This window comes from Ananas comosus, unplaced genomic scaffold (assembly GCF_001540865.1).
Source record: "Ananas comosus cultivar F153 unplaced genomic scaffold, ASM154086v1, whole genome shotgun sequence".
Classification (NCBI taxonomy): Eukaryota; Viridiplantae; Streptophyta; class Magnoliopsida; order Poales; family Bromeliaceae; genus Ananas; species Ananas comosus.
In genome coordinates, this window is record NW_017893464.1 from 23287 (window position 1) to 30993 (window position 7707).

General features: G+C 39.7%; 1 long non-coding RNA gene across 1 annotated transcript; it reads left to right on the top strand.

The window, feature by feature from the left end:
• The first annotated feature begins 444 nt into the window (after window positions 1–444).
• On the top strand, window positions 445–2748 carry LOC109706113. The gene is made up of 2 exons (XR_002215078.1): window positions 445–658; window positions 1188–2748. It is a non-coding gene; the product is annotated as an uncharacterized LOC109706113 (long non-coding RNA).
• Window positions 2749–7707: the final 4959 nt, after the last annotated feature.

Genomic DNA, 7707 nt, shown 5'->3' on the forward strand with positions numbered 1-7707 from the left:
GTTTAAAAAGATGTGGAAAGAGTTACATCCAAAAGGAGTGTAAAAACTACCACCATATGTAAGAAAGAGCTACCACCCCGGTCATCCGGCAAGTGTGTGAAGCTACCACATGAAGATTGATTTGATTAACCAAAAAATATTGAAAAAAATTTGAATATTTTAGAATTTTCGAAGTTATAAGGTGGTAAGTTGAAAAGATGCTCAAAGAGCCACCCCCAGTGCCATATTAGTTAAATCTCTATTTTGAACATATTGTGATAAATTGGTGTCAATTTTGTTGAATTTCTAAAAATCATTTTTCATCAACTTACATCTTGATGGTTTTGAATCATTAGATTATTTTCGATAACAAATTTTGATGTTTCGATGTATTTTGAAATCTTATAATATTTTACCTTCATCATAATGATTTTTGGAGTAAAAGTCTTAATTTATATGAAATTAATTTAATTTGATGGATTTTTAAAGAAAATTTTTCGAAATCTGAGATCGTGTACCGGTACACAATCTAGTACCAGTACGGGTACTGTAGCCGCGGGTTATATAACCGGATACACGTTTCGATTCTCTCTCAAATCTTCATCAAAACTGCTTCTTTCTTCTTCTGAAGCTCCTAGGCGAGATCTCCTCCAGATTTACTTGTTTTCCACGTGGATTTGTAAGTAGTTTGCTCGGATTTGTTGATCAAACCTCGTTTTTACATATTTTTTGAAAAAAATTTCGAGTTCATGCTCATATCTCTGTTTTTGATCGTTTTTTATGCAATTTTTTGCTGTAGATCGGTGCTTAAGGACATTATCTTGTTTCTAGAACACTTGAATCACATCAAAACACACTATTTTTCGCTGATCTAGTTTCTAAGCTTCATTTTACATGTAATTTCGAGATGTTTGATAAAATGTCATTTTTGATGAAAATTTTTGCATGATCTGGTTAGAAATAGCATTTGTATGCATTCTAATGTTATTAGAAATTTTTTCGCTATTTTTACAGATTTTTTCAAGATTTTGTTCATGCAAGGTTAATTTTTTTTTTTTTTTAGAGATAGGTAGAACGCTACTCGCTTCATTTATTTCATTAAGAAATAAACTTAGCTGGAAATGTGAATTAACTAGGATTCGAACTTGGGACCTCCGGTACCAACCACCAAACCCTTCGCCACTCATGCAAGGTTAATTTTTGTATAGGAAAAATGGCGTTTTCGCTTGTGTTGCTGATTTTGGTGCTGATGGCCGCTGGAAGCGGTCGTGGACGTGGCCGAGGTGGTGGTAGAGGTCGTCGTGGGGCCTCTAAGAGGACACGTACAGCTGAAGAAGCGTCCGATCTGATCCGGATTATCAGGCAAGCTCCCCGGAAGAGGCTGAAGAACCTATTACTCGTCCTGACAAGGGCAAAGGTATAGCTGGCGAATCCTCACGTGGCGGTGGTTCTCGTGCAAGAAAAACTCGGTCGAAGCATGCCGCGGATGTTCGTCCAAAGCGACGGAAGATGTTCATGAGCAAATTTTGTATTGGAGAGCGTTATGTCAACTTTAATGATCTTATACATGACGTTCCTGGCTTTGGGCGACTACTTCAGCGGGTTCCTATTGAGCCAGTTGGTAGGGTTCCTGCTCGGGCTCCTTTTTGTGTGGAACTCATTCGTGAGTTCTATATGAACGGGAAGGTACTAGCAGAAAATGAGGAGACCGGGACTTTTCTTTTTGAGACAGTCGTGTGACAGCAGAGGGTCGTCGTTACCCCATACACTATTGGAGAGCTTTTGGGGATGAATGTGGACACTACAGGTCTTCTTTATACTTCAGGAGGATTTCAGTCTTCATCCCACTGGGATACAGGTGTAGCAGCTATCTGCAAAACTGGAGTGCAAACGAATCGTGCTTATGTAGAGTCCAAGGATTTGCGACCAGAGTATCATCTACTGTCCTTGGTCTTGAGCTACAATGTGCAACCAACGATTTGAACAAAGACGATTCGTTGGGATCGTTTGCTTCTACTGTTTCTACTTGGTCACCCGGAGCAAGCATTTGGATTGAACATCAACATTCCCTTTCTGGTGTGGCAGCGGATGATTCATGTTATTCAGGCTTCTGCTCGACGGGATTTACTTCCATTTCCTCTTTTGATCACGAGGATTCTGCAGGACAATGGAGTGGATGTTTCTTGTGAAAAGTATGATTTTGGTCTTGGTCCAATCGATGCTGTTACTTGGGCCAAGTCGGTCAGCACTCTAAAGTCTTTTCAGCAAACCAAAAGGAACATCTCGAGCAGCTCCTAGCCAGGCACCTCCACCACGCGTAGAGCGGGAAGGATCTTCCAGTTCAGGGGGAGAATCACTTCGCCATGAAGTGCGATCTTTAAAGAAGAAAGTGGTTGATCTTGCTAGAAAGGTGGAAGTGGGTATGAAGAGGATGATGGACAAGTTGGGATGTAGACATGACGATATTTTTCCTCCTCAGCCTGTCTATACTAGGTCTACTTCACGACATCCTCTTATTCCTCCGTCTACTGGAGCTTCAGATGCGGGAGGTTTTGGAGCTGGCGCTGGAGCTGATGATGATGATGACGAGGACACGGAGTGATTTCTTCGTCGAGCTTAGTCTTTCTTTTTCACTGTATTTGCTGTTTAGGATGATGTTTTTGTTTAGTTTTTCTGGCTTATCTTTCTTTCGCATGTTTTTACTTTTGTTTTAGGCCTGTACCTATGACTTGACTACTCTTATACTTTCTAGTATATTTTCTCTCTTTATTTGCTTTCTTTTGGCAATTTTTGACAAAAAGGGGGAGAGCGTAGATGAACAGGGGAGAGTATGGATGAACAGGTATTGAACTAAGCAGAGGATGATGAGTTCAAGAACAAAGGGGGAGATGTGATCGAGATGTGTAAACAAAGGGGGAGAAGGTATAAGAATTTAAGGTTAACCATTTTTTAGTGAATTGTTTTGCAAGAAATCAAGACATCAAGACTCCTAGCTGCATCTAAGTCATAGAGTCTGTTTTAGGAGTTTATGATGTACTTTTGAGTTTCGAATTGTATTTGGATTACACGCGAGGAGTTCAATGTTTTGGTGATGACAATTGAACTTCGATTCTTTTATGTATTTTTGAGTCTTTTATGTATTTTTGAGTTTTGTGAGTTTTGTCACAAAATTGCCAAAGGGGGAGATTGTTAAGTCTTGTGTGTTGACAAGTTTCGTGAAGTGAGTCGGAGTCTTGAAGGATCGAAGCGGATTGACAAAGATTGAAGAATTCAAGATTTCGAAGATTTTGGAAAGTAGCTCACAATGTGAATCACGACGTAAAGGTAAAGTTGTAATTCATGTTATGGTGATTCATACTTAGTTATAGGCATTAGAATCATAAACTCAAAGTTTAATGGATTAGAAAGTGCCTCGGAACGTTGTGAAACTCGAAACAGTGCAAAATCCAAAAAATTGCATTGTGTACCGGTACAGCAATTGCCCAGTACCGATACAGCCATCGACTTTGGCTTTGCAATTCTTCGTTCCGTCATTGTGTAACCGGTGACAGCCTTTCGTGTACCGGTACACTGTGTAAAATCGTGAAAACTTTCTAATCCGACTCCAATTGATTCTAAAGTCTAGAAATAAGCTATTGGGGTTCTCTGACATATCAAGCATCACGAAAATACATGTTTGAGAAACCCTAGAGGTTCGGATTTTATATAAAACTTATTTTCCTCATAAAGCCTCTTTTAGGTCAAATCGAGATATTAAATTTTCATATCTATATGTCGATTTGATCTCCGCTTCGCTTGGAGTTCTCTTCCCTGGTTTTCATCGATACTCTAAGCGAAGGATCACCATACACATGATGTTCTTCATGGTGGCGTCGTGGATTCGGCGTGATTGACGGCGGTTCGTGGATTCGGATCGTGGGCTCGTGGATTCGAGTGGCGTTCGTGGATTCAGACGTGTGCGAGGCGTTCGTGGATTCGAACGTGAGGGCGTGGACAACCCAGAGGATTGCGCGAGATTCATAGGAGGTTAAGAGAGGTTGAGTCCATGGAGTCGGTAATCACATTGTAATCTTTTCTCTTAGTGAATTGTTTTTTCGCGTGTTGGTCCCGTGGGTTTTTCTCCAAGTTGGAGTTTTCCCACGTAAATCTCGGTGTGATTTTTATTTTTCGTATTTGTTTTTTATCGCATTGAGATTTATGGTTTTTGGCTATTACACCTATTCACCCCCCTCTAGATAATAGATACAATCTAGATAGATCCTTGGCCTCCTCAAAACTTTCACACGGCACGAGCACGAGCCGAGCCGAGCGAGCGGCGGCGCGCGCGGGGTCCATACACCCGATTTATTTTATTTTATTTTTATTCTTTCGATTTTATCTTTTTTTTTTATCCTAATCCTAATCTTTATCCGTCTAATCGTAGGCTTATCTTGTTCTACACGGATTTGACGCGTTGGAACAAGATTCTCGCCTTGATTATAAATATTGGGTGAGGTTGCACGAGTTAAAAGAGAACTCAAGCATACCTAAACCCTCTCGTCTTTTCCTGCTTTCTCGCCATTAATCTTTTTCGCCGATTTTCGCCGAGTTTTTCTTTGCTGGATATGAAGTTTGTTGGGTTCGTTTTGTGCCACCTTCGAAACAAGCCGACGGGGTGGAACGTGCTCGTTGTATCGCTAGAAGTAATTGTTTGAAAGCCTCACACGCGGAGAGGCAATTTCGCTTCTAGGACAGTGTTCTGCACATGTAAGGACTGGGATTTTGGCAGTGTAGCTGAACTCTCTGTTGACGATGTTTTTGCGTGTAATTTAATTACATAAGCACTCGTCAAGTTTCGGGAGAAAGCGAGTTAGAACGGAGAAGTTACGCGATAAATATTAATCACTTAAGTGAATAGTAACTCCGGTTTTCCGGAGAAGCCGCGGAGTAGAGTTGGCTTTCGGCGCGTATCGAACTCCGTTCATAGCGATCCAATAGCTCGTTCGACCGGTTCAGCTATTCTGGAACCAATGACATTGTCAGATTTTGATTTTGATGCACAATTTTCAAGAAAAAGGAGTTTTATCGAAAAGCTGGTTTTCACACTCTTTGCTATTATTGCATTATGGAACCCCTCGTGATCTGTGTATGTGACCTGGAGTTGAGTGAAGGATGTTTCGGGTACCTACTAGTGGTAGGAAAGTCTAATTCGAATTCGAATTTAAGGTTTATTGGGTTAACACAATTGTGCTAGTGTAGTGTTTGGATTTTTGGAGAAGATGATGGGTTTTGTCGCAAATCGGCGACCAAACTTATAACATACCAGATTTTGGTATAAAAATAATAATAAATAAAAATAGTATGAGAAACTATTTTTATTAGATTTATAAAAGTAAAATATAAGTCAGAACTGACTTGTGCTGAAATCGGAATGAAAACAGAAGATCTAGAATTTTCTGTTGAAAGAGGGACAGATAAATTAGCAGAAAATGCACAGTCTCAGAAAATTATGAAAATTGGAGGTAAGTCAGAAATATTTTTATGAAGCTAGATTTAAAGTTTCATATTTTTCTGACACCCATAGAGTGAGAAATAAAATCCGACAGCTATCTGATAAAGATTACAGTTCGGTACAGTTTTCAATGACCAAACGAAGTCGAAACTGAAAACTTAAGATATATTCTTACTCAGTACGTTAAACCGAGCCTTCCTGTCAAATTTGAGCCCAAACGGACATTTAGAAGGGCTCCAACTGTTCCGAACTGCTAAACAGCTGTCTGGAGTGAATAGTGTCTTGGGGTGTATTATAAAGAAGCAATGTGCTTCTTCTCCCTCAGCCCGAGCAGCCCCCACAACGCACGCACACATGGAGAGAGGAGAGAAACTCTCTTTTTTCTCTCTAAAGACCTCTCTCATCTCTCGGTATCTCTCGCTCAAATTCGCGGCGTTGGCGGAGAAGATGCTCGCGAACGCGTTGGGAGCGACGGATCGAGCTTTCGTGCGCCCGTTGGAGCGGCGTGTTTTCGTCGCGGCGTTCACATTGTGGTAAGCTTTTGGGATTTGGCTTAATCCTTCACATTAAGTGTTCTAATAGCCTCTAATGAGCTTTGTTAGCATGTTGCTGCATTTAATTTAGATTATTTGGAGGTTAATTCATGTTAAGGCTCAAAAATGGAGTTTTATAAAATATAAGGGTTTGATCTATTTTGACCCTATGTAAACCTAATTGCTAGGTAAACGAACGCGTTGGCGAAGTCGGTTCGGCGATTCGTCGAGCCGTTGTAAAGTTATTAAAGAAATGAACGTTTAGGCTTCGTTTCCGCCTGGAGGGCCGAGCGATATTGTAAACTCATGAAATTGAATTTGAAGCACCGTGGCACATAACCGAAGACCTTTAATTTTCGGATCGTGGATTGGAGGCCGTTCGGGTGGTCGCGCGAGAGATCAGGCCAAACTGGGTGCCGGGTGCTGCGGGAGGCCGATTGCAAGTGTCGACAAGCAATCGGAATGCGAAATAAGGTGGGTTGTGCTTACCGAAGCGACTAGATCGCCTGTATGTCTAAGTAAAGTGAATTCGTGTTGATGCATATAAATGCTAGATGGATGTATGTTGTAAATGCTAAAGGAAATGCATGTTAAAGATGTAATATAGAAATGATAGAATGCATGATGTTGTAATATAAATGATGTTAGTTAAAAGCATGAGATAAACATTTGCATGTTAACAAAAAGTAGAGAACATGCTAGTTGTAAAGTATAATGATAAGTTGTAAAGGATGATAAATAAATGCATGAATGATGTGGTATAGAAATGCTAGAATATATGCATTGGTTAATGTTAGTTGATGCATGTCATGGAAATGCTAAATGTAAGCATGTGGCTAATACTAAGATATACTTGATAATCATGTTGTAGAGATACTAATATTAAGAAATGAAAATGTGCTTATAGACAATCTATATACATTAGATCAAGTGGAGCTAAACGTAGAGTCATGGACATAGGTTAAACATGGATGATATGAGCCTAGTGTCTTGAACATAGGTTGAACAAGTATAGTGTGAACTGTAAGAAAATCAAGTGTACGCAGCGGAAGAAAATAACACAATTAAAAATTTTCTTGAAAACCAAAAATCACCTCGTGTTTCGTTTTAGATCATTAATAATAGATCTAATTGATCTAATCAAATAGGATCTATATTATTTTATTTTACCTCGCGCGGGTCGAGATCACCGCGAAGTCGATAATCGTTGGTAAAATTTGTTCGTCCTTGGTTAGCCGCGCACGTGCCCGGCCTCTACTCGCGTCTACACGAAATCACGCCCTTGATCGAATTAGACGACCGCTTCAATCCGGGATCCGATCATGAAATAACCTTGCTTCGACTTGAGGAAGATGAATCAATCTTCTAGGTGTGCTAGCAACTTTTGAAGATCGAAATCAATGGATTAATTGTGGGGAAATTAAGGAAGAAAGAGGATTGACGGCTAGGGTTTTCTATTTCTCTTCTATTAATTTTCTTCTAATTTTAATATGTCATATGACATATATTTATAATGAGAAAATCCTAACGTAATCCTAATCCTAATCGAAATCCTATTCCGATTTGATTATCCATTAACCCGCAAGTTGGTTATGATATTAACCGAATTCCGAATCCTAATTCTAATTCGATTCGTGTGTAACATTTACACATAAGTCCTCATATTATTTACTAATGATTAGTAAATACACCATGCAACTTTTA